Source organism: Cygnus olor, chromosome 6, assembly GCF_009769625.2.
Source record: "Cygnus olor isolate bCygOlo1 chromosome 6, bCygOlo1.pri.v2, whole genome shotgun sequence".
In the NCBI taxonomy this organism is placed as follows: Eukaryota; Metazoa; Chordata; class Aves; order Anseriformes; family Anatidae; genus Cygnus; species Cygnus olor.
In genome coordinates, this window is record NC_049174.1 from 25,521,561 (window position 1) to 25,548,031 (window position 26,471).

Here is a 26,471-nt window from a genome sequence, read left to right on the forward strand (position 1 = left end):
TGGGGACTCTTTCAAAACACACGCAGAGTCTCAGCAGTTACTTGCTTTGGTCGTGCTTTTGGATTTGCCCTGGCAGAGCTGTCCAATTAGGAATAAAAAATAGCATCAGAGCCCAACTGTGGTACCCAAAGAAAGAGATGGATACTGAGCATTCAGCATTGCTCCCAATTAGAGCTGCTATAAAACACGAAGCAGATGCTCTGTGGCAATGCAGGCACTGGTGAGAAGCAAAGCAAGCAGAGGTAAAGCCGCCCTGCCAGGCCCCGTGCCCACCTCTCCGGCTCCCTGCCAGCCGCACCGCGGGGATGGCGCGGGGAGGCGGCCCAAGCAGCTCAGGAGGTGGAAGGAGCTCACAGCTGGGAGAAGGGAGGTCTCTGGCTGTAGCACATCATTAATTGCCAAAAAAGATTACCCCCTTGACACTGCTGCTCCACATGCTCGGTCTTCAGCCCTACCTGGCTACATGGTACCGCTCATTTTCTGCTTGTGCTGCAGGAAAGAAACAAACCAGCACCACCATTTTCCCTTCTGTGCCCTTGAAAGGGGAAGGAGCTCCTTCCCAGGCAGAAAGGGCAGGCCTAGAGAAAAGGGACTAGCGTGGGACTTAGAGGGTTTGGGTTAATTCTTGCCACTGCCACAGATGGCTCATATAACCCCAAGCACGTCAGTTAATTTCCATGTCCTTTCATTGCTGCAGTTTTTACTACTCCTGGCTTTTTCCTTTCTTGTCTACTGTATGTGCTGCTCAGGCCACTTGCGGTCTCCTTTTCTTTTGTGCAATACAGCAGCTGAGGTGGTGGGAGGCCACGGGCTGCCGGAAGAATAAAACAAGAACCCAGGCAACCCCGAGCTGGTTTGGGCTGGGTGCAAATGAAATCTTGTGGTCTCGGTGGCTCCTGCTCTGCTCGCTTTGGGTGCTGGAGTCGGACTTGCGGTCATGCCCAATATTTCCACGTTGATGAGCTGGATGGGGACTCTGTCAGTGCCACGTCATACACATGGCATCGTGAGTGGCTCCGCTGACAGGAGAAGTGTGTGCGTGCTGTGTAAGTTCCTACGGGCCTAGATACCGGAATGAGAAAGGAAATTCCTTTCTCTGAGGCTCCCAGCACCTCTGGTACGATTCAGATGAGCCTAGAGGCTAAGATGGGACGTATAACTCTGTATCACATTTGTATCTAAATCTATAGTCACTGTTTGAGTTCAGCCTCATGCTGAACAGCACAGCAAGAGGCTGGGGGCTCGTAGGGCAGAATTCCTGGGGCGACAAGCCACCCCTGGGCTGGCACCTGAACAAGTATGTCAACAAATCCCCATGTCCTGCTGTGGCTGTGTTTTAAATGGTCTGGTGATGCTAGGTCACCTTTACATGCTGTCGTACCTGTTGAGACATTGTGGGGCTGTTAGCAATTTGTTGCTGAACACTCGAAACAGAAGAAAGCTCTGCGGGGTGGCATGCTCCCCGGCAAGATGAAGCAGAGCACAGAGGCTTGGAGGAAACAAACAACAACATGAAGAGATGGCCACCGGCCAGGTTTGATGATACAGTTTTTAGGAAATTGCGAGTGTGCACAGACGATTTCTGTTTTCCCTGACACCCTCATGATTATTGTGTCTGCGAGGCATTTGAGCAGAGAGGCACGATGAGAACTGGTATTCAGTCTGCGGGAACAAATGGGAACCTTGTCCTGCTGGGTGACAGCCGCTGTCCTTTTCTGCGGGGGCATGAGGAGCAAACCGCAAGCAGCCCGAGCAAGTGCTGCGGGCGGCTGAAACCGGCCCTATTGGAAAGCCACCGAGAGCTTCTGAGGGGACATCGGAAGGGTTCGTGTGTTTGGTTGAAGTTGGCATTACTTCTGTCCCAGCGCAGATTGGAGATGTCCCCGCAGCGCCCAGGGCCCCGAGCAGTGTGATTAACAAGGGAAGTGACTACGTTAACCAGAAGTTACATAAGGAATAATTTACCCCCAGCTGCGCACAATAACACTGCTGTAATTCCATCATGGTGCTCCGCTGCCATCAGAAACCGCCCGCCTGAAGTTGTGGCGTCTCGTTAATCCCTGGGGACTCGCAGCCACAGCGCTGAGGCCCCGGGCATGAGTCCTCCCTGTGGGGTTAGCTGGGGGAACTCTGCAGAAGCATCTCAGTGGGTCCAGGTTTGCAGCCAGCCAGCCGAGGGCAGGGGCAGGTGGGGTGGGAGCATGGGGAGCGGGGAGGGAAGGGCCTCGATCCCTTGCTCGGGCCCCTTGGAGCGGTTGCGGCCCTGGGCCTGCTGTGGTGGGACCCGCGCGGACACCGCACGTGAGAGAGAGGTGGGACGAGGAGGAGCGAGGGAAAGGCCCCTGAGGTGATTTCAGCGAGCCCTCTGGCAGTGTGGCCGTGGGAGGCTGCCATGTATAATAAGGAAGCGATTTGTCTGGGAGTAGTGATTCAGCATGTAAAACTCTCTCTGGCTGACCTCTTCCCCGAGTCCCCAGCTCGGGGTTTTGCCGGCAGTTCCTGGCGGAGGAAGGCCGACCAGGCTCGGCGCTGCGCTGGGAGGAGAGGTCAGGGTGCTGATGCTGAGGCAGTGCTCTCCTGGCGGTGCAGGGGCCGCCTTTCAGCCCGGCCCTGTGGAAGGAGGTGGATTTTGCCCTGCTTGGAGACACATTAACCACGGGAACTTTCCTTTCTCCCCAGCCGGCCCGCGGGCTGGCTCTGCGTGTGGCCTCTCCCTGCCACCCCTCCGCCCGGGAGCTGCGTGCCCACAGAGCTGTCAGCCCCTTCCCCTCCGACTTGCGCCAGGCCGCTGCCTTGCCCTGAGTGCGTCTGCTGGTATGTCCCCGAGCGGGTCCCCTCTGGTGGGTGGCCCTGGGAGGGCTGGAGGCTGTGGTGGGAGCTGCCCTGCAGGCACCTGGTGCTGGAGGGTTCAGAGGGGAAATTGGCGTGAGCTTTCTCGAGCCCGCTCCGGACACGAGGGTTGAATCGGTTTTGCTTCCTGGGTGCTCTGGGAGTTCCTCCTGTCCAGAGCTGTGAGTCTCTACCTGACTTGCACGAACGATTACAAACCTGCTGCTTCTGGGGAATTGAGCTGGTTTTATAGGTTGCCAAGCTCTCCCAGCAAGCACTGTGCATGTTTCCCATTCAGCACTCGCTGCCTGCAGCGCAGAGAGGCAGCGCCTCTGAATCTGCAAATGCCGGCTTTTAAAATAGCAGCACCCATGTGTTCTTCTTCCCCGGCTCCTAATATGCACCCCGACATTTTTGCTGCTTATTCCATCAAAAAGCTTTATAATCTCTTGGGGATGGGGTTCTCTTGCCGCTTGCTTTCTGTGGTTATACCAGTGCAAACTGGACGTGAGGTGTGAGCGGATCAAGATGGGCAGGGGTCTCTGGGCAGCCCGAAGGGGCTGCAGGTCCCTGCCTGCTGCTGCCGTCATGTGCGGAAGGAGCAGCTGTGCTTCTGTGCAGTTCCCTTCCACAGCAGTGCAGCTGTCTCCACATCCAGCCTCGCTCCTTTCCTTTTCATTAGCTGAACGTTGACATGGCCAAGTTTCCTGACCCTACAAGTTTTGGGCAGCCTTAACTCTCCATGTGGCTGAAGGCCATCAAATACATACCGCATCTCTTGGGGAGCTGGAAGAGGAACCAAGAGTAATTCGTAGATGGGAGAAGAGACAAGCTCTGCAAAGGAGCGACCGTTCTGCTGCCAGATGGGGCTGGACTGGGCATGCAGGAGGGTTTCAGGGTAAGAAGTTAATGACAGCCTCATCAGACCTTTTCATCTCACGTCCCCTACAGCAGTGGCTTGTGATTATACCTGCTGCTTTGCTGGCAATGTAACCAGCTCAGCATGGGGGCTGCATGTGAACAAGTAATGAGCACGCAGCTAAAAACCTGCCGGTGGGCACCGCGGGCTTAATGACTTCACAGGGTGCAAGGCCAAGGTGCACGGGGCGCCCAGCGCTAACCCTCGGCGAGGCTGACGCTCAGCAGTGAAGGAGATGTCAGAAGTTCAAGGCAGTACTCTGCGTTTGTGAATTCACCTTCTGAATGTGGTGCTTTCCAGCTCCTCCAGTGATATCAGCACAAACTATAAGCGAAATAACTCCTTTCCCCGTTATTAGGTGATATCTATTAGCAGACAGCTCATTTTCTGTTCTCTTCCTGGCAGGGACATTTTGGCCATGAACAGTTTCCAATCTGGCAAGCACGACAAAAGTATTACAGGAAGGGAGAGAAGTCAAGATCCATGGAGGAAATGTTTTTCTCCTTTTCTTGCTGCTTTGAGAATAGCCCCCAAGCAGGATATCTCAGCCAGGAACCGAGCTGTCTCAAGTTGCCTGTTTGTATGTATCAGCCAGTAACAAGCCCACTCCGCATTTCTGCCTCTTCTCTGGTTTTGGTGGGAATTTGGGGAGGAGCAGGCAGGACTGGGATTCCTGCCTGGGTATCTGCCGGGTCTGACACTGGCCAAGCCCTTGTGCTCTGTGGGGTGCGTGCGTGCATTAGGCTGTCCTCTGGGGACGTCTCACCCCAACTCCTCATATCCAGAGATGGGCTCTGACGTATTTTTGTCACGAGCTTTTGCCTCTCAGCAGCTGCAGTTCGCTGTCCCAGTGCTGGATGTTCTCATTACCAATGTGATTGCCCAACTTGTGCGTTGTTCATCCCGTGGCTGCTGACACGGGTGCGTCGCAGCCTGGTGAAACCAATACAGGAGGTAAAACAGGGACTGTAGAGAAAATCAGCAGCTAGCTCAGTCATCATCTTCCTTGCACTGCTGTTGGCATATGCTGCGTAGAACAAATCCTGTAACCTTTCTGTGTCTCGGTTCCTTTCTGTCTAATGAGGACAAATATTAATGGCTCCTGGTGACAGAGGGAGGCTGCTTTCATACTGACAAAGTGCTTTGGTAATCGCAGGTGTTCTGTCAGTGCCACATAATGTTAACCTGCCGTCTGGATGATCAGTGTTTCCTGACGTCTGGGTGCTGGGAGCTCGGTCTGTGGGCACGGCAAGGCCTGCTGGCTGCTCTGCCCACGTGCTGAACAGGGGACAGCTGAGAAACCGGGAGGTTGTGTCACTGCTGCTGGATGTGACACCTGGGTCTGCACCGTTACTTTTCAGCCTGGTGCACTTGTGGCACGTGGAGCTGTCGTGGCAAGGGCAACAAATAACTCCACGGGGAGGAGAGGCTCACCTTGCTCATCCCTCTTCCTCTCCCCATCACCCAGCCCAGGGTCTTTTATGCCACCTGCCCTGTGAGCCCCTGAATCTTCTGCTCTCTGTCCACGGCTTGGGATGGGTGAGTCAAGAAGCCCATCTGCTCAGGCTCTGTGATACTGCTCGTAGCCCCTGGCGCGGTGGGGGGCTTCCTCAGCAGTGTTTTACAATGTGTGGTTCATTAGCACTTATGCCATGACTTTTCCGAGCAGTCTGTAAATGCCACACCGGCCCTTTCTTCATAACGTTCTCCCCATTTCACTGTTGACTTAATTCTTTCAGACCTCATCCCAGAGGAGCTACTGCTCGCTCACTGATGTATAAGGATTTCTTATCCCCTGGCTTTCTCTGGTTTTCATAGCTGGAATATTATTTCCCCTCTTGCCCTGCCCTCCCTAGACACTTAACACCTTATGTTTCATTTATAGTCCCTGTCTGATATTTTCTTTCAGCATTTTGTCTCTCCAGTCTTGTTTTTCTTCCCCAATCTCACTCTTCTATGCAGGCAAATGGAGTTTGGAGTCTTCCTAAATCATCCTGTAAAACGGGGCAGAGCAGCCGCATTCTAGGTGCTGCCTCAAAAATATGCCCACAAGCCTTTCATTCCTCTTTTTCTTTTTAAATGTATATTTTAGGGTCACTTGTGGAGGACATGTTTGCAGCGCTGCAGAAGCCTGTTGGTTGCATTTCTGTTGAAAAGCCCAAGACGTTGCCACAAAGCAAGATGTGCAACCACAAAGGAAATGATTCATTTTCCTCCCCCTAAGAGCCTTACAGAAGGTGGTCTTCACAGCAGCCCCTGCAACTGGGGTCTTGTGCGGATAGGAAAGCTGGCGACAGTCACTTAACCAAGGTCACTGGAGGAAATCAGAAGCAGAAGCGGGACAGGGATTGTTGTGATGGTGCCTCCAGGCACGTTCTTGGAAGGCCTTCAGCAGGGTGGTGCTGCCGCCCCGCTGCGTGCACACCACGCACCCTTTGCTGCGTCCCGTGGAAGTTGCCAGTGGGCACGGACAGCTAACACATTTCAGGCTGGAAGAGCGGGAGGACTGAGGCATGCCTCTGAGAGAAGCATGTATTTATTGTGATGCGTGGTGTGTGTTACCATACATGACACTTAGGGGCATTTTGTGACATGTTCCTTTACGCTGAGTAAAAGATAGTTACTTTTATTCAAGATTCCTGCTGGAAAAGCTTTCTGTGTGCTAGCAGCCAAAGCATGCAGGTAAATTGCCCTAATGTAGTCAGCAAACCATTCCCCCTCACACCCCAATATGGTTATGAGGCATGGTGGCTTTGCACAGGATGGGAAATCCGCGCGGATTGTTTTTAGAACTGATTTGTCACTGTGTGTACAAAACCATCCTGATGCCCCTGACCAGCCAGGTGACGAGGAAAGACCGTGCTTTGCCAGGCTTTGCCTCTCTGGAAGCACAGTTGCAGTGCAGCAGAACCAGCAGTGGCTCTGCCCTTGGCTAGTGGCCGCCCCTGCACCGCTTGCCGCTCTGCTGCGCTGCGTGGGGGATGCAGGGGGTGTTTGGAGCACCGCAGTGCTGTGGTTGAACCTCCCTCCGTGTGCAAGGAGAGACCTGGGACCTGGGCTGGTCCCTCTGAGGTCACCTTGGCTACTTCTGCTTGTTGCTGCAGCGTCTGTGCAGCCCAGGCTGCTGGTTTGAAGGTGGGAAGCGGGGATGCTGCCGCCTGCTGCCTTTTGTCTTTGGAATTGTGTTACCGAGGGGTGTGTGTACCCTGGGGGGACGCTGCTTTGGTTTGGAAGCCATCCAGAGCATAGGTGCTCTGAACATATGGCACGTGGATTGTTCCTTTCTAAGCATAAATGAAACAAAGCACCACCGCTAAGGTGTGAGGTAGAACAGGAGCGCCCGGCAAGTTCGGGTGCTTGGTTTTCACAGCTCAAGCCAGCGTCTGCAGAACATAAAGGGTTAGCTGTTCCAGCAGTAGCATGATTAGGTGCTATGAACACTAATGATCCAAAAAGCTCAGTTTTAGCTTATGTGAGAATTGTATCCAATGTTTTCATGCCTGTTAACTTTGCAGACAGCAGGTTTCCTACAGGAGCCGAGATCCAGGCAACTACATGAAAAGTTACTGAAAATGCACGTAGCGTCTGCCTAGAGCTGTGGTCTGCAGCGGGAAGTTAGACAAGGTGAGGCTGTAAAAGGCCGGTAATTGTACACAGGAGATGGTTGTGATTGCTTTTGAATGTGGAGCCATTGTCAGGAACACAGAGGAAAAAGCACAGCCTATTTGAGCGCTCTCATCTCAAACTTGTGGCTAAGTGAAGACAGGGAGCGATTTGGGAGTGCTGTGGTCCGTGCATTTTCACCTCTGGGATCTGCAGAAACTTGGGGTTTCGTGCTGCCTTTGGCATGGCTTTGCTCCGCTCTGCCAGATTCCATTAACCCGCAGCCAGCGGTTACGTGTTGGGGGTGGCGTCTACCAGATGCGAATTCGAGGACCAAAAGGAGAGGTTTCAGTAATGTTTGTTTCAAGGCGCTTGAAGATTTTAATTTTGGCTCCCGAAACAGCTGCCATCCTTTAGCTATTATCAATGGCATTAGAGCTTCACGTAGTAACAGCATCCTGGGATCCATGCGAGAGTGTCAGACTGGCTTGCTGCTACATGAAAAATGTCAAATCTTGCAGCAACTCAGCTCTTCATTTTTGTCTGGTGTTTAGCACTTCGGAATTTGATGCCATCATCTTATCAGAGGGAAAACGTCTCAAATTAGAACTTGCTTTAAACAGATGCTTTGCAGACTCGAGTAAGTACAATTTGTAGGCAAAGCTCAGGGAGAAATTTAGTTGGTGAAGGCATCTAGGTTTATTTACCACGTTTCTGGGACCCTGCTAGCTTTGTACTCCTGCTTCCCATCACTCCTTGAGCTGAACTTTCCCTGCCAGGGGATTCCTCTGGGTTTGCTCTTATCCCCGAGGCTCTGCCCAGCACAGGAGAGCACCGCTGTTACGCTGCCTCTGGGTCGCTCAGGCATTGCCTGTCCCTTGTGCAGCGGTACGAGCACTTCATTCGCTGCTGCGTGTGTGCAAAGAGCTGTAATTACGGCACGTTAAACGAAACAGTATGTAGAGTGTGGGCTAAGCTCTGGATATTTTTAGTCTTTGTTGGCCTTGTCGTGGCCCTCGCTATATTTCTCTGGGAAACAGTTGCTGAGTAGCATCATTTAGCTTGTCCCACATAACTCCGGGCTCTTGGAAAGCTGGAGTTTCCTGCCAGGCTTGAGAGCTCTGGGACTGCTGCTTTCCCATTGGGAACGTGCCCATTTTAGCATATAAGACCTCATGCCGTATTAATTCTGATGAGTGTTTGGGGTGGAAAGGACCAGACGTTAAGTGTTGTATGGGGGGGTGGGATAAAAACCAAAGGTCGTGAGTTTAAGCGAAGGCCAGGGTATAGGTGACAAAAATCCCCATCACCTTGCTCCTTTTTGCGCTCACTGCTGCCTCAGCTTCCCGGCAGGCAGCTTTGGCCATGACTTGTTTGAAATGCTGGGGTCCGAAATGAGGGCTGATGAGCCTGGGGCCTGAGACATCGCTGTCAGGGTCCCTGGAGGATCAGCAGAGGGGAAGATAAGCCCGTGCTGCCTCCAGATGCCGTGCAAAGCTCATCTTTTAGCTCAAACCGGAGAGGATGAAGGTGCGAACTGAGCTCTCTGGCTGAGGCTGTTGTGTTAAGTGCAGCCCCATGTTCTGCTCTGCCCATTGCTCCGAGTGGTGCTAACCTCTGGCACTTGGTTGAGGCAGACACCTGGGGATGGCGATGCCTTACACTGCTGTAACACAAATAGCTGGGGCTCATCTGGTTTTTGAACCCTCAGTATTCACCTTTTTCCTATCCTGAGAACCAAAAGGCTTTTTTTTGTTGTTGTAACGGGAATTTCATGTAACAACATGGCTCTAGGAGCTGCAGCTTTTAAGAAGAGAAGGTCAGGAGAGACTATATAAAACCACCATGCTCTATTACATTACATAAAAATTAAATAATACCATACTTCAGAGACAGGGAGAAGCACTTTTATGGGCTGAGAAAACACACATGAAGTGTAAGCTTTCCATGCAACAGCACGAAAAGTGGGAGCAGGGCTGGGAGCAGAACAGACTTCTTCCGTCTCTGTGCACGGAGAAGGAAAGAAGAGAGCAGCCAACGATCCTGGACATTGAATTCTTCCTCTGCTGGGCAAAATGTTGCACTAGGGAGAGTTACCTGAGTCGTTTGTTTTCTACAGGCATTGCACTCGCTTAGAAAAAGGAGACCTTTATGTATTGTAATTTAATTGGTCGCTTTTAAAACTGCTAAGACTGAGGAGTGAATTTAAGAACGAGTTTTTCGAAGAAAAGCTGCTGGTCCCAAACTTAAGCAAGACTTAGATTAATCACAGTCTTGTGTGCAAGAGAAGCCATTTGAGAATCCATCAAGTTCATGGGAAAGTGATCTTGGAAGAGCAACAAATAAACGCTGTGACCTTTTGACTCTGCGAGCCCTGGAGCTGTGGTGAGTTTGCAGTCAGGCACTTGGTTCCAGACAGGAATTTTCATTGCTGCAGTGAAGTAAATCACCGTGAGGAGGAGGCCTCGCCGGCCCTGTCTGCGTGGAGATATTTTCAGAGCTCTGATTCCCTGCGGGTGCCCCCTCCCTAAGTGACAGCGTAAATGGGAGCCAAATGATAGATCTGCTCTGGAAGCTTGAAATACCAGCATTTTAAACCAGGCAATTAATATAGTCCCAGAAACCAGCCTTATCACTGTCGTGGTCTGCGGTGGTGGCTGTGGCCGAATCCCGACAGTACGGGATGGATTTGTCCCCAGAGCAGATGCGGTGGCGGGGCAGAGGGTGCTGCAGCACCCTGTAACAGCACCGTCGCGGTGTGGCACAGGTAGGCACCAGAGGGACTCCGTTCCTATCCACGTCTCCTCAGCGCTTTAAAGAAACTAAATTAATGATGGGAAGTAAAACAGCTTTTAGAAAAATCACTGTTTTTCACGAGTATTAATTTAACGATGCTTAGAAGCAAATGCTTTTTAAACCGTATGGTAGGGGAGGGGAGTTTCTCTGCAGTTAAATTGGCTGGTTTGGCTTTTTTGGCTTGGATTTTTGTAGGCTAGCCAGAGCCGTGTCTACCCTGGTTCGGACTCTCATGTCTCGTGTTTTATTTACAGTTAAGCTGCAGTCATCGAACCAAGTGTCATATTGCCAGAGTGGTTCTCAGACCTTGTGAGATCAGGCCTGGAGGGGTTTGAATTGTCTTACAGAGTTTAAAAACTGGGGAAGTGGCTAAAGGTTCTTTCTGGTTTGACTTAGGTATTTTGCAGGGACAGAGGCAAATTTGTTACAGTTCAAATTTTCAGTCTTCTCTCCATCTGTGGTTCCAAATGAACACTGGAAGAAGTTAAGCCTGGTTAAGCCCAGCCAGATTTGTGTCGTGAGGTTGGTTGTGAACCCTGATGGATGCAGTTAGGTGTCAGATACAAGGCTGTTGCTTACGTGGTTTAGTTTAATAAAGCATGAGTTGACATTTCAGCCTTTTCAGGAGCTGCTCGATCTCTCTCCTTTCCCGTTTTTGTGTTGGGTTCAGGCTGTTTGAGAGAACTTGCTTATCCCAGGAACTGCCACCTTTCCCTGGTCTGGATTAAAGTTAGCTGAGAAGCTCCCAGATTAGGAGGAGGAAGAGGCAGACAGACTGCGTTGTGTCTCATTTCCTTAGGAACGGGGAAGAGCAGCGGTGTTTGTGTAACTATAGGAACTACGCTTTGGAGAAATGACCAGACAGTGCAAGGCTCGGGATAAAATCAAGAGTTAAAAATGATGGTTTCTCCTGATCAGCCATCGTGTACAAGGAAATAAAAAGGGCTGAATACCTCTGAGGCTGCTCAGGGAGACAATATGACCAAGCTGGATGTTTTTTATTCTGCTTGATTGCCTTCCTCACCATTTGAGCTCAGTGTGGCGTGTCGGGGGTATCACGTGAGGAGAGTAAGAGGAGTTTGTGCTCCATGCAGTCATTACAGGTTGTCCATGGAGAATACAGCTAGTACAGCTGTTCTCAGCGTTGCAGCTCCTGCTGGGGGGGTCTTCTGCACCAGCAGGCTCCTCACAGTCGCTCACCGATGCAGCTGTATTAGCAGAAGTCTATAGGGGATGCCCTGCCTTTGTCTTTGCAGTCTGGGTGGGCTCTGCCCTTGTCTTCAGAAAGAGACCACGCACATCAAGCATGCTGAGATCCATTAAAATGAGACCTTCTCCTCTAATGCCGGCAAAATCAGTACTGCTAAAAGGAGAGTCTTGCCCTCATCGTGCCTAAAAGGCTGTTATGGAGCAGCGCGCAGGGCTCGGCTGTGAGTGTTAGAAACCTCTGGAAGAAAATTGCTGCTGTTGCTCTTCCCCTTGGCAGAAGCAGAGCTGTAGGTGTGAGAAAGGCTCTGCCGGGTCGGCTGTAGAAGCATCCTCTCCTTCCTCAGCTCACGCATGCTCGATTCAAACCTGTGAAATGCCCAAGAAGCAACAGCTGTAAACTCACTTCTCCAAAATACTTTGTTTCCCTCTTTTCATCCTTCTCCCATCTGCTCTTTTCTTGTGTTTCTGTTCCTTTGGTGCTGATAAAGACCCCTCATATTCATCCTGTGGATTCTCCTCCCTCTCAGGGATCCGATGAAAAACACAACTGGCATTTGATGTAAATCAGAGTAAGATTTTGCTGATTTTCCCCCTACTTATCACGTTCCAGGCATTAGTATAATAAAGGAGAAGGCAGTGACTCTTCAATTTACATTCCTCAAGGCAGATGCCTTCAGCATGTGTGAAACGGGAGAGGAACGGTCAGTATGGCGGGGCGTGAATGACTAAGCCAGGGCTGAGGGCTGGTCCTTCACCCACCTAGGTGAAGGCAGGGACGTGCCTCACTCCCTTGCCCCCGCAGACCGCCCTCACCGCAGTGATTCACCCTGAGCGCAGCAGCTGGGGAGCAGCCCTGTTCCAGAGCAGGAGACCACAGCTGTGGTGCTGGTCTACCACCAGCAACAGAGCGAGAGATGTGCCAGGGACTTTCTTGCACGCAGCAAAGCCAAACGGGAAGAGCTGGGCTGGCCTGGCTGGCACACAGGGGTGCAGAGGGGCAGAGAAGGGGGATCCTGCCCTCCACTCCACCCTACGCAATATTTCCTCCCGCTCAGACCCTGCAGGGTGGCCACACACAGCCTGGTGCTCGCTGTTTCTTGCAGTTTTTCTCAGGCAGAGCTGAAGGGGCTGGAGCTGCTGAGCCACACGTTGCTCTCTGGGTCCTGCCGACTGGGAGGGCTGGTGCCAGCCTTTGCTCAGAGCAGATAATGGCTTCCAAAACAGATGTGATTGCACTATTACGATTTTTTTCCAAGTCAAAAATGGCTCTCCGATGATGTAAAATTTTTCATTCTGATTGTGCTGCGATGGGTATGTGCGCCCATCACACTCCTCTGCTCCCCCAGCTAACCATCCTTTCTGGTGGACAAAGGTTCCTTCATTCATCTATTTGCCATTTTTTGTCTCTTCTAAAAACTCCTTAAATTTCAGTCACTGGGAAAACATTTAACTGCCTTAACATTGCATCATGGGGCTGAGCCTGATTTGTTGGGGCTTTGAGGCCAGACGGCTTTATTAATGACAATGGGTTCCTTTTCAGATAAATTCTCCTTTTCAGAGAACATCTTTCCTAAAGAGTTTCACAGCCGATTATGGACACAAATAACTCATCAGAAAAAGTTAGTGATACTCAGTGCTTGGCAAGCCCTGAATTATTATCCAGTTAATGCCGCGGCACTGTGCACTTCAAGCTGTGTTGCAGTGGCATGCAGACCCCAGCAGCTGGTGCAGAGCTCATCAAATAGCTGTTGAGCATCATCCCTGATTTGTCATAAACCTAAAGGTTCCTCTGGGGAGAGAATGTTATCGCCTGCCACAGCCCGGCTGCACGACAGCGATGCTCCGGCACTGTCGTTATCACGGGGGTGATGGTTGTTTGGATTCCTCCCCTTTCTCCTTTTTCCTTTTATTATTTTTCCCTTTTTTTGGGGAGAATTGCGCTCACATTATTCATAGCCTTATGCTTCTAAGTGGCTGGTCTGGAAATGCAGTTTGGTGTATGCTTTAGGGCTACCTGCTTCCATTTCTTAATAAGAAGCTGAGTATATATTTAAAAAAAATGTTTAAATGCCTGACAATACCAGGAGGCACAGAATGGAGTTTTTTTGAAGGGCTCGGGTACCTTATCCCTATGGACAGGAATGGAGTTGGAGGTGCAGGTTGTGTGGGCTGGACAAAAGCCATGCTTTGTGTAGGATTTCAATATTTGCTCTTATTCTGATTAGGGACAAAACTATAAAATTTCAAAGCTGGAAAGGAAATTCTAGGGGAGAGAAAAGCATTAGTTAGGACTCACAGAAACACTTTGTTTTAAGAAATGTTTATTTTCGGATGCATGATACAGAAAATGCTGAAGCAAAACCTTATTTCAGGATATTTTATGTTTCTCAAAGTTTTCCATGTCTGGTTTTGCCATTGGCAGAACTTTTCCGGTTTCCTTCCTTTTTTCCCTTTCAGACACAGCTTCAGCAGAACTGATAGGATTTCCCAAACTGATCAGGGCAAAAAGCTTCCAAAGCTTTTCTGACCACCTCACTCTCGGCACTGCTGAAAGCCCTGTGCAGGGATTCACGTGCTCCCTTAGCATCTCAAGGACTTGGAAAACCCAGCCTGGGGTCTGGTGCAGGAGGTGTTCTGCAGATGCAGGAGGTCACAGGGCAGCTGCTGATCCTGGTGGCCCCATCGCTTAAACCCTTGGTGCTTCACGTGTTCCTTGGTGTCATGCAGGTGACGATAAGGCTGCTTTTCCTCCTGGATCCTGCGTTCATCTCAGCAGGGTCCAAGCCATCGCAGCCCCTAATTTCAGAGTCCAACTCTTCAGCTCTGCCAAAACCCCTTCAGGCTTTTAGTTTGGGCACCCCTTGTCAAGTCACCAGTAAGTGGCCCTTGTGCTTGTATAGAAACATTATCAAAGGAGACTTGGAAGTCACTCCTGGCCAAGTCCCAGCTGGCTGTCTCTGAGTGACACCTTGTTTCTCCTTCCGTAAGCTGCACCATAACCCGAAAAGATTTGCCATGATCTGCAACGGGCTGCTCCAGGGGTACCTGGGCACTAGTGACAGGCGAAAGTATTTGTCTGTTTTCCGAGAGAATCGCTCCTTTCGTGACCGTGTTCCTTGTGAAACGTGCCGAGTCAACACGACTGGGCTGCGAATGCCCCAGTGTCTGTGCTCTATAAATATCCTGGGCAGATAGAGAGTGCAGAAAGCAAACAGAACACTTAGGTGGTAAGGACTTTGCTGTCGGACCTGCCAGCTTTGTGCGAGTTGTCGTTGTGACTGTCTGTTATAAACAGGCTGCAAAAAATACTTTCAGCTGCTTGCGATGGAACGGGCAGAGGTGGAGGCTTTGTGTTGGCTCGAACCAGTGAGATGCTTTCGGGCCAGAAATGTTCCTTCTGCTGCCAGCCCCCAGGAGACTTCTTTGGCCTGAAGGCTCGCGTGTAACAGCTTATGTATTAGCCCAATAAAAGATGATCTACCTTGTCTCTCTATCGGTCCATCATCTAAAATGTTGCTGCGGCTAATGGTGGCTCATGTTTGATTTGTACCCAGTGTATTTTAAGGCTGCAAAACTATCTAGCCAGGATAGATGTCTGTCTCAGTGCTGTCCTCTGCCTGTTATTATATATGTTTGTATTAGTGGTGAGCTATCCTGTAGTGTTAGTCAATTTAAATATTGAAAACAAATGTTCTATTTCTCTGCCTTGGGGCTAGGAGTGATTACTTCAGCCTCTTCAGTGTACATGGATCTGCATCTGTTAGAGGTCTCTATTCTATAATGAGCTCAACATACGAACTCAGTTTGCAAATTCATCTGAGAAACGCTAAAATTGGCACCTAGTTCTGGAAGTACCTATGGTGGTAATGCATCCAGGGGTATAAATACCACATTGCTGCGGAATCGCGGTTTTTTAAACTCAGCCACTTGGGTCAGCGTCCTTCTGTCTCCTTATTGTTTACAGCCTGATGTTTCGGTGTCACCAGGATACATTATTATGACCCTGGGATGCAAACAGCCCATCGCTGAGGGCTTTTTTTTTAGTAACTTGGCAACGTTATCTAAAGCAAAGCAGACTCTTGAAAATTGGGACATGCTGCAGTACAGAGGGACAATGAAAAGTATTTGTGGCACAGAATATTTCTCAGACGTTTGAAATCTCTGTTATGTCAGTCTTAATCAGAAGAGGAGCGGCTGAAGCAAAAGAAATATTTTTTTTTTTGCTGTTTAATGTTTCTGATAAAAAGGGTATTTGCAAATACACCCTTGAAAATGGTATGAGTTTGACCCAATAACCTTAACGAGGTTTATAGTGCTGTTTGTAAATAGGTGTTTAGGGAGATGTAAAATTGTAGATGGTTGACCTGATAAACCACAGTATCATTTTCAGAGCTGGTTAGGTGGGTCGACTGGTCGAATGTTTAGAATCAGTACAGCACATGTAGTACAGATTTGATGAGAACCGTATCGATTTGAGGTGCACGGGAAGCATTTCCATGCAGAACAGAAGAGCTGCTGGATTTATTTGTATTCCGAGCTGGGAGCAGGCGGAATTTGCCCAAGGGACCCCTTAGAGTCCTAATGTGAGACGGAGCGAGGCTGTGGGAGGCACTGCCTGTGGGATGCAGCGAATGGGAGCTGCAGCTCTTGGGTTCAGCTCCGGGCTCAACCTGTGTACCCACAGGGGCTGCCTGGGATGGGCTCCATCAAATGCCCTCCTTTCTAGCCCTTGGCTCCAGGGAGAGCCGCTCCTGGACTCTTGGTGGGGAGGCAGAAGTAGATGCTGCTCTTCGTGGTGCTCTTGACACGCGTCAAGGGGGTGAGTCCCCAGCACCGTTTGGGGGCTGCGTGCTGGGTTCGGTGTTTGGGGGCTGCACAGATCGGATACCATCAGCAGCAGAAAGGTTCAGCCTCTCCAGAGCATGGCTTAAATGGGAAACTACATCTCTAGTAAGTGGAGAAGGCAGGTGGAGCCCAGGAAAGCTTGGGACACATTGCTGTGAGTTGCAGAAAAATAACAGGAATTTCACAAAACTGATAGGCAATATGGTGATGAGCCTTTTATGATGAAGTGCCTCACCATATCCAGATCATTTTGAACATTTTGTTTCTTCAAGCCAATGTCAAGATCTTTCTGTATCCTGCAATCTGGAGCTCATTAAGTGCATGACGCATGGAAAACTGTGTTTGCCTCTTGATACTGTAATACTGGGGAAAACAAGTTCTTAACCCCATTTCATGTCGGACACCTTCTGCATTCCAAATTCAATCCGTCTCATACACGTGTGCTCGCTGTGTCTAGGTGTGAATATGAAAGTCAGGCTCTGTGCAAAAACCTCCCCTCGTCAACACTTGCTTGAAGGTAAAAGAACAAAATACAGAAGCCGCAGCGCTCCATCCACCTGTCACGGCCTGAGAGATGGAAATGCCCCCGTGCTGCCAATGTTACAAACGGGTATTGCTCCGGAGGGAGATATTGAAGGATGCAGTGCATTTTGGAGTTTGTTGTTGTCTGCTTCAAAGTGAGGAGAGAATCAATAATTTGTTAGCCTGTTAGCTGATGGCTTGTCCATGTGCCAGCTCCAGTGCCCTCCAGGAGAAGCTGCCAAAGTGACCGAGGGAGGAAAGCGGGATGTGAATCCCACAAGTCATTTTCCTGAGACTCTTACGTGGGAAACCTTTAGAGCCTCTCGGTAAGGATAGAGACCTTTGCAGGCTCAGTTGCTCTTTGAGCAAAATTCCTTTTGAGGTCAGTACACCCAGTGCTGGAGTCTTTTACCTCGATGGGATTTGAGTGTGTGGGTAAAAGGCATAGGGAGGGCATCAGGACAGAGTACGCTGGAAATGTTTTCCTGGGAGGCTGGAAGGAGCCCACCAGGCGTAGGCTCTCCTGGAGTGGGCATACACATGGAGAGAAGGCTCACTTTGTGAAAAACAAACCTTTCTTCTGGCTTCCTCTGGTCATGTAAGCAACAGGTGAGGTTTCTCTTTTCCATGCCCACGGGGGCCCCAGTCCTGTCTCCCTGGGGCGTTGCAGCTCACACTCCCACTTACAGGCATCAGAGGGGTTTTACAGCTGAGACTTTTCCTTCTTTCACATCCTGGAGGGGAAAGAGCCCCCAGGCTGGCAGTCCCTTGAAGCCATAGGTTGTGTCACACATAGGAGCAGGTCAGAGCTGGGGTGCTGATTTCTGCTATCCTCCAGCTACCTGCCCCATATGCTGTCGTAGCAAAACCCCATAAGAGGCCCTTGTCCCTGCTTTGCAAATTATGGGATGCCAGCAATGTCCTCAACAGAGGTTTCCCCTGCCTGTCATTTTTTTCCCCTCTTCCTCTCTGCAAGTTCAAATGTGTCTCCTTTGTAATGGACTCAGCCGAAAGATTGTGCCTCTTTATTAACCTTCAAATAAGGGTCCGCCAGCTGAGGGAAACACAATTCTGCAGGGCTGGTGGTGTAAAAGTCAATGCTGGTGTCACGCAGCTGTTTAAAATCCTGGAAATGGGGCTGCTGCTTTTTGCTTTTCGTTTGGTTTGAGGCTTTTTTCTTTGTGGTAAAGAGATGTAAGTTGTTCCTTTTCTGCCTTCTGCTGAGTGACTTATAAATGGCCTGTGCAAAGTTGGCTCTAGAAATTACAATCAGAAAAATATATAGACTGTTGCATTGTTTTTATGGATCCCAGTTCATGATATGGGGGAGATTCCATTATAAACTTTCATTCAAAATAAAGGAGGAACACTAAAAATTCTGCTGCTGATCCAGGGAAAGTAAAACTTCGTCAAGGCAACTAACACTGAGCCATCTTATACTTTATTCCCTGCTGTTTATCTAAAGCACATTTCTTACATTCAATAGATTTGTACCTCTGGCAGCTTATATCTCCACGAGTTTAAGAGCCTTTGACTAATGAAGACCAGAGAGATTTCTGCCACGCTGCCACAGCCCCACTGAAGGAATCATTTCCAAGCGGTTTGCTCTCCGGGGGCACATAAGGCCAAAATTAAAAATAACTAGCTAAATAAATAAGCGCCTGTGTACATATACATACATATATTTAGATGTTCAGATTATATTTATATACATATGTATAAGTTTGTTTAGAAAAAGCCTTAGCTCCGAGCAGCTTCAGGGGGCAGAGCGTGCGTACAGCAACACGGTCTGCTAGGTGGGTCTTGGCCGTGTTACAAGCTATTTGCAAATTAATCGTGGAAGAAATCTAAGCTGTCTGATCCTACGGGTGAATAAACGTGTGTGTTTGTGTGAGCGCATGTGCACGCATGCAGAAAGGGGCTGCGAGGGAGGCCTGCGCTTAAACTGCTCAGACAAGTTTTATTGCTTCGGCCCACTGGTGCTGGTTTGAAATAGGGGAACTGATCCTATTAAGGTGGCTCAGAAACGTCTCTCAAAAATGGCTTGTAGGCCCCGGTTCCCACACTCATTTCTTTCCTTGATTCACTTCAAAATCTGCTCCCCTTAGCATTTACACAGAGGCACTGAAGAATGCATTGTCACCCCGTGGTTTTCTGTGACAACAGGTGGTTTGGGGTCTGGATCAGAGATGGACGTACAGGGAAAGCACACAAGCCAGAAAGTGGCTGTATCAACATTACATGTGGAAAGTGAGAAGGTATATGGATGTGAAAGAATACATCCGAATTAAACAAATATCCACATGAAGGGAAAGGTAGCTCGACTGAAAGGGCTGCAGTGCCCGTGCTGGTGTTGGCCAGGGCCTGACTCCACAACAAGTGGGAGCGCAAACATCCACACCAAATCCTGCGCACTGGAGCTCAAGGTTCACATTCAAGAGAGCATACACGTTCTTCATCCTGGTTTGGCAGCATGGTCCAGAGCCCATTGTTTCCCTGCAAACCTGGTTGACAGCTCTTAGGAGACTTGGGGCTGTACCAGGGCCCCGTGGGTTTCAGCGGGGCCTAAGTCGCGTAGGGGTGTTCGTGGTGCCACAGGGGCAGAGCCTCTTCTGAGGCCTTCAGTCAGTGTACCCCACATGTGAGAGATGCAGGGCAAAAGCAGCCAGGCTTGTTCATGGACGTTAACAAAACATCTCCTGTTTTAGCGTTATGTGTCTGGGAAGAGCACAGCAGGGCCTGAGGTTTGAAGATGGGCTTTGTCAGGACAAGAAATCCATTACTGTGCTGTCAGTGAGACCCTGCCTGTGGCGTCGTGCACCAAGATGGTGCTGTCAAATTCGGGAAGTAATCACCAGGGGTAGATGGCAACATTAAAAGAGAGATGCGAGTGGGAATGAATTTAGCCAGCTTCATCTAAAGAAGTGTTTAATGGCAGGATGATCATCATAAAGGCCATTTAGTACCAGGAAGAGGAGATGACACATAATACATGTAGTAAGTAGCACAGAGAACAATGAATGCAATTTAATAAAGGGCAAATTCAAACTGGAAATGAGGCTAAACTTTTGGATGGTTCAGGGCAGGCAGAAAGGGAAATCATTTGCTTAATGAGGTAGTTATGACAAACTAGGTAGAAATATTCTGGTTTCCGAATTCAGCAAGCATGGAATTGAGTCTTTCCTGCGTGACACAGTGGGTTCGGCCAGGAAGGCCGGCGGTGCTCTGTCAGCCTTGGCCGTCGTGACCATTAGTCGCATTAATAATTCATGTTGGAATAAAGACACTACAGCAGCATCATCACATGTGGAGGATCCTTCCTTCATCTCTAGCAGTGAAGAAAGAAATCGGTTGGTTTTTTTTGTGGCTTCACAATAAGAAACAAAAAGTTAAGTGTGCTGCGCTTGTACTAGCAGAGATCTGTGGACGGCAGGGAGATTTCCAGCCCCACAGCATTTGTGCCTGGTCACAGCCGTGTTGTGGCGTGGCTGCTGGGGATGTTTCCTAGGGCTGCACGGGACTCGGGTGCCTGGCCGCCCCCTGCATTGCAGGGCCAGCTGGATGCCCCCGAGGAATCTCTTCAAACCCTGACTCTTGTATTCCACTCTGGCTGCTGCCTTGAAGCAGAGCTGACCTGATGGCCGGTAGCGATGCAGCGGTTCGTCTTAATTAACCACCTACAGGTCTCCCTGCTCCGAATGTGCTCGTGCCCTCCTGCCTGCTACGGCTCTTTATTAGGAGCATGTCTGAAAACAGCCTTGTGTCTGTGTTGCTGCGAATGCTTTAGGAAAAAAAAGACCATAAATGCATGCTGCTAGAGCCTCACAGCTGAGTAAAAGTGGACCAAATGTATTGCTGGTGTGAACATAGTGGGATGAGTGAACAGTGCAGGAACCGATACTGGTGTTTGAAGCAGTGAGCCTAGGATGATGAAGAAAAGTGGTAAACAAAAATGTTAATCTCTTTGTGGCGCAAATATACAGTTGATGTTCCTGGCCATATTTTAAATACATTGAAAGGCATGAAGTACCTAATTAATGAGGTTTCATAGGGATCCCAATTAACCACTAATGGTCGCCAACTGCAGTGTCTGAAAATGAAGTGAAATGAGGGGATTCTGTGCGTGGAAGCGGCTTGTATTGTCCAATGCAGCTGATGATCGCTGTGCTTAAGTAACTGAATTCTCGTAAGGATTTGAGCTGCTTGAAAATAAATGCAATTTCTCCAGGACCTTGATAGTGATCAGGAAGTGAATGTAAAACTGTGATCTCATGTAATTTGGAAAGTTAATATAATAATCTGATTGGCAGAGCTTGCTAGGCATCTAACTGTATACTGAAAAGGAAAAAAAAAATCTTAAGGTATGGATCTGTGCCAACAGCAATGGAAGTGGAGAAGACAGTAGATTTTATGTCATAAATGATCTGAGATGAAAATGGGTGGTGTCCCAAAGAGAAGTAAAACAGTGTGCTATTTGCGAAGAAAATAGGTCAGTCTAAATAAAAGTGTTGGTTGTTACATGCTACAGTAGATATATGTTGGAGAGCTGGTTGGAAAATTAATTTATTCCTGTAAAAACATAGCTCTTATAGAGGTCTTTCTTTAAGCTTTGAGATTTTCTTTGGAAAAAAATAATGTATTTTATATATATATATATGTGTGTGTGTATATATATATATATATATATCAGTTTCCATCTACCTGGAAGTTTCAGATGGAAGCCTGGTTTCTGGTCAGTTTTTTTCTCCCCCATGTAAACACATGCTTGCAGGAATATGTCTGTACTGGTGTGGACGTTCGCTCTACAGCAGAAATGAATCCCTTTTTACAACCCATCATGTTTTGTCTCTTGGTTCTGCTTTGTCCTGGGCTAGACGTATGGGCTTTCCTACCTGTTAGCTCCGTGTCCCCATCATGAGTTTCCAAGCTTTGGTTTACAAGTTTCTGTTCCAGTTGCGGGTTTGTAAGGTGCTCTAATGGCTTATCATTCCAGATCTTCTTTACTCTTTGCAGACAAGCTGAAAATTAGCAATAAAGTGTTTGATGATGTTCGGTGAAAGCCATGACAGAAGTTGCACAAGCAATAAGTGTCAAGGAAAGAAGCCGTAAAGGCTGAGGAAAGGCGATGCAAATTGTCAAGAGCGAGTGCAAGGCGCATTTTTCTGAAATAACTCATCTTTTTGGCTGGGGTCAGAGAACAACAATCTCAGATTTAATCCGTCCCTCGTATGAATCGCTGAAGTTGTTGAATAATAACCCATAAAATGTATATTAGCAGAGTTGTGCCAGGACCCTAGGAAAGGTAATGCTCCCTGGGTGTTTTGTGGGAATGTTTTGGACCTATATAGCACATTACCAGCATTCATCAAGTAATATACAACACTCTTTGGCTAACTGGGGAAGTTGAGTTGTCAGCAGGAGGTCAGAGAAGATGATCTGTTGGTTCCTTCTTGCCCTAACGTCTCCGAATAACAGCAGTAGATGCCCCTTGCGATGCTCACAGAGTGTGTTTGCACTGAGTTGCAGAAGGCCGTGTGATCAGCATGCCGACAGTCGCCTGCGCTGCTACAGGGTGGAAGTGTGGCCGTTTCAGAATCTGTTGGGAAATTTTATATTGCTTAGGCTGCTGGGTGTCATGTGGCACTAGAAAGCAGAAAGTCGGCTGGCAATGTGCTGCTGGTTGCAGGTCGTTATTTGAGGTATGGATATGTGCATCTCTCTGAATAGCCGGTGCCTTTGTGGCTTAGACATTTGGCTGAGATGTGGAAGACAAATATTGGAGGCTGCAGTTAAATTAGGCAGCGTGGAGAGTTATACTTCAAGCTTTTAGGCTGGGACGTCGGGTTGCTGCTTGGGGTTCAGATGTCAGGTTGTCTTTCCCTAGAAGGTCTCATTTTTATTCCCATGTGGAATGGGAGAAGCTCTGTGGAATGAGAAAAGTTGTCTGTGCTGCTGAACTATGAGCTTGTTTCCTGTATCTTCACTCCTTTAACTGGGTGTCAGTCGCCTTTTTTTGGTTAGATACCATAGACTAATTCCTGTCTCTGTTCTGGGTCTGTAGTTGAGCAGAGCAGTTCATCACCAAGGGAAAATAAGTCTTTCTTTATAACTGCTTCTCTTCATTTTATCTCAGCTTGTCAGTGTCTGGCAGATTCTCCATCCTTTACGCCATTCCTCTGCAGCTCACTTCACAGAGCAGTCATTAGCTCTGCATATAGGGCAGGCTGGGGAAATTCGTTGCTTCCCTGAAGTTTCATTCACTCTTTCTTGGGTTTTCTTTGGACTTTATGTTCTTTGTAGGCTGAAAAGGGCTGGGTACTGCTCTGAATCTGGTCTTCACTTTGTATATTCTTAACACTTATAATTACTACTAGACTGGACTGACCTAAAGTGGTATTGTAACTGTGCCTGATGTTTCTGTTCAGAAAACATTTATAATGCTGGCATTTGAATCTCATTTTGTTAAGTTTACTTGTACTGTTTAGAACAATTTGAGGAGATTTACAATTGCTTGTTTTGTAATACAGCCACGAAGAATTAAGGGAAGGCTTTAAAAGTAATCTCTCTTTTCCTCCAGCCAAAGAAACACAGTTTTCATCTATCATCTTATTTAGGGTCAAAGTTTGGCTTCTCTCTTGGTGCACTTGATGGGCATACATAAGTGCTGCATCTGAGTAGTTCGCAGAGGAATTTGGCACTTTGATTTTTAAATGCGGTGCCAAAAGAGCAGAGAGAACAGCGTAGCTTGGTTACAGTGGAGTCTATGCAAATATGGGAATTATATTTTCATGAAAAATGACTGTGAGAAGAGAAGACTTAGAAATCAATTGCAATTAAAATTGTAACTGGCTTGGTACTGGAGATGGATAGCTGCTAGCTTTAGATATTTGCTAGCTAGGCAGAAACTCAGAAAATTGTGTTTTCCGAGAGCAGAGATATAGAGGAAAGATGGCTTTATGTTTAAGGCTCTACACTGGGACTCAGCAAATTGACTTCCCTTCCTTTCCTGGCTGCCTTGCAGGATGCCTCTGTAGTCCTGGGGATGATTACAAACTTTTTACCATATGTTTATGCTGTGTCTAAGTGATCTGGAGCCTCGTTTTAGTTGGGGTTCATGAAATTCTAGCCTACCAAATAATATTTACTTATTAGTCTCTACCAGAAAGTAAACATTATTTGGAAAAACTAAACTGAGTCACGTTTATACTGAACAGGGATTCTGTGCTCTAGGCAGTGATTGATGAAAAATAAGGCCTTCGGAGATGATGACTATATCAGACTGGATGCTCAGACCAGGCATGGGATCATTAAAGTTGTTTCAAAAAATGTTGGGGGGAGGAAGAAGGGAGAAGGGGAGGAGATGCTGACCATGAGGGCCACGGGCTATTTTCCCAAGGTCCCATAACTCAGCAGAGAGGAAGGACCTGACAGAAGCAGAGAGAGCCTTCCTCAAAGGGGACTTTATAACATCATTAGTGTATTGGCCAAATTCAGGCACACTTCAATATTAATGAAGGATTTTTTTTATTTTTATTTTTTAGATAAATCATCCACAAACGAGTTTATGAGAAAAGTAGAAGGAAGAAGGCCAAAGAGGCATGCCAGAGAAGGAAGCTTGCAGAGTCCAAGGGGTTCAGAGAAGACTGCAGTGGGACTGCCTCTGAGAGGGAGCGTTTACATCACTAATTCTTGAAGGGCTTACCTTCTGGGACTCTGAGCTTGGATTGCTGCCGGAACATTTGTCTGGGACTTGGCCTCTGGGCTGGTGAGTTGGTGACGGAATGATACATGTCTCATGTGCTGAAACATGATGTTTTCAGGTTGCTCACTGTGAGGAGTTTTGGGCTCTGATCATTCTGTTTCTCCTGCTCCAGTGAGGACAGGATGTGTCATGCAGCAAAGAAGGCAAAGAATCACAAACGTTAGATATTGGGTTTTCCAAATGGCTCAGGGCTCTCTTAACACTGTCATCATTGGACTCATTGGGACTTTCTCCCCTGACTCTTGGGAGCAGGGATCTTGTATTCCAGCCTGTAAAGTAGATAGATTTCTGCAATCATTTGGATACAAAACATGTATATATGTCTGCTGCAGTGCAGGGAGATGATGCAGCTGTTGCAGATGCTGTTTAGCGGTAGGAAAGTAGTACATTAGCAAGGTAGGTCAAATTCAGCCCCTAGTTATACCAGTTCAAATGCAGAATAATGCTGTTGGTGTGTTTAGCCAGAATTTGTTGTTAAACAGATACCTTCATTTTGCAGTCACTTGGTACAGGTACATGTGATTGCACTATGGGCAGGGAAGCGATGAATGGAACCTGATTAGTTTGCTCCTAGAATGTATCCCAGAGAAAGTAAATAGCATTGCAAAGGGTTAGCTTTGCAATATTGCTTTTCCGCTGTAGCATTACAAGAATGTACTATTTACCATTTGTGCCCAGTTTGTGCTGTCGGAAACTAGGAAAAGTGTCCGCTTTGGAAAAGTTGGAGCTTCTGTGTGGAACACAACAAAGCAAAAATTTTAAATTTCCTTACGGAAAATGGATTTTTGATTTTAACAGAAGAATAAAATGGTTCTCTCTGTTTTTGTAGAATGATGGATCCAACACGGAATTTGCCAGAATAACCAATTTGGTCCCATCTTGGTGATTCATTTCCCTTTGGACTGTCTGGCAAAGGCATATAAGTCCACATAAAGTTGTTCCAGGGGAAACAGCAGCTTGGGAGTCCTCCGAAAAAGAGGAGGCATGAAGGAGCCACAGGAGTTGATCTGATGGTTCCATTTGCAGAGAACTGCCTACAGAAGGGTGTTCAGTAATCCCCAGAAATCCCAGATACACAGTTGATATGCTAAGTGTAGGTTTAGCCATCTGACAAGGGAAGTCAGGACCATGGGGCCCATTCCTGCTGCTGCAAGAAGATACGCAGCGAGAGGGACTAAGTTGCACTGTCCCTAGAGAAAAAGGAACAGTTGGGTGCTCTGTATGCTCAGGGCTTGCTCCTCCTGTACCGTGAGCAATCCAGAGGCAGAGGAATGCTGTCTTAATTTAGAGCTGCTTGATTGCATATTGGGGATCCTAGAAGCCCTGTGAATTTGATCTTAAAATCTGCTTGGGCTTCCAGCGCTTAGCTTTGTGGCATGGCTGCTGCAAGCCTGGGGTTGTTGGCTTGGAGCTGCTGGTGCTGGGACAGCGCAAGCCCCGTTACCTGTCTCCCTGGCACGCTGCAGTGCGATCCGCATGGGTTGCTCAGAGACAAACGGGACTAGCTCGGTTACCTCACACCTCTTTTTAAAAAGACCTGGTAAAACCAAAAGAGTAGACGTGCCAATGGTGACACACCAACTTTTACTGACAGAAGAGAGTCATGTCAGAAGTGCTGTGGGCAGATCTACTTACAGCATCCAGGGGCTGGTTTAGAAACAGCGCAACGAGCGAACCTTTCCTCAGCGGGTTTCGCTTCTCTGGTCCTCATTGTTCTGAATGGTGCTCAGCAGCTGTACTCTTTGGAGAAGCAATAGGCATTTTCTTTGACCAGAGATGTTTGCAGCTGTCTCCTGTCTCCCCTTGAACTCTTTTCATATTCATATTTTCATCGCTAATGAGAGTCTTGACTATATGCTAAAAAGATCCTCCATCCCTTCAAATTTCTCTTGGAATAGCTAAAGACAAAAGAAGTAATGAACTAAAGCTCCCTCTGAGTCTTTGACTCATCCAATCACCCAAATTAATCAGTGTTAAAGAGAAGTG

At 48.2% G+C, this 26,471-nt stretch overlaps 1 protein-coding gene across 1 annotated transcript in view; it reads left to right on the top strand.

Moving 5' to 3' along the window:
• The first annotated feature begins 2,698 nt into the window (after positions 1-2,698).
• Positions 2,699-26,471, top strand: part of SEMA5B (semaphorin 5B) — a 219,402-nt gene continuing 195,629 nt past the window's right edge. Inside the window, 2 exon segments of the mRNA XM_040561085.1 lie at positions 2,699-2,814; positions 24,265-24,488. The gene's annotated coding sequence lies outside the window, so the exon portion shown is untranslated.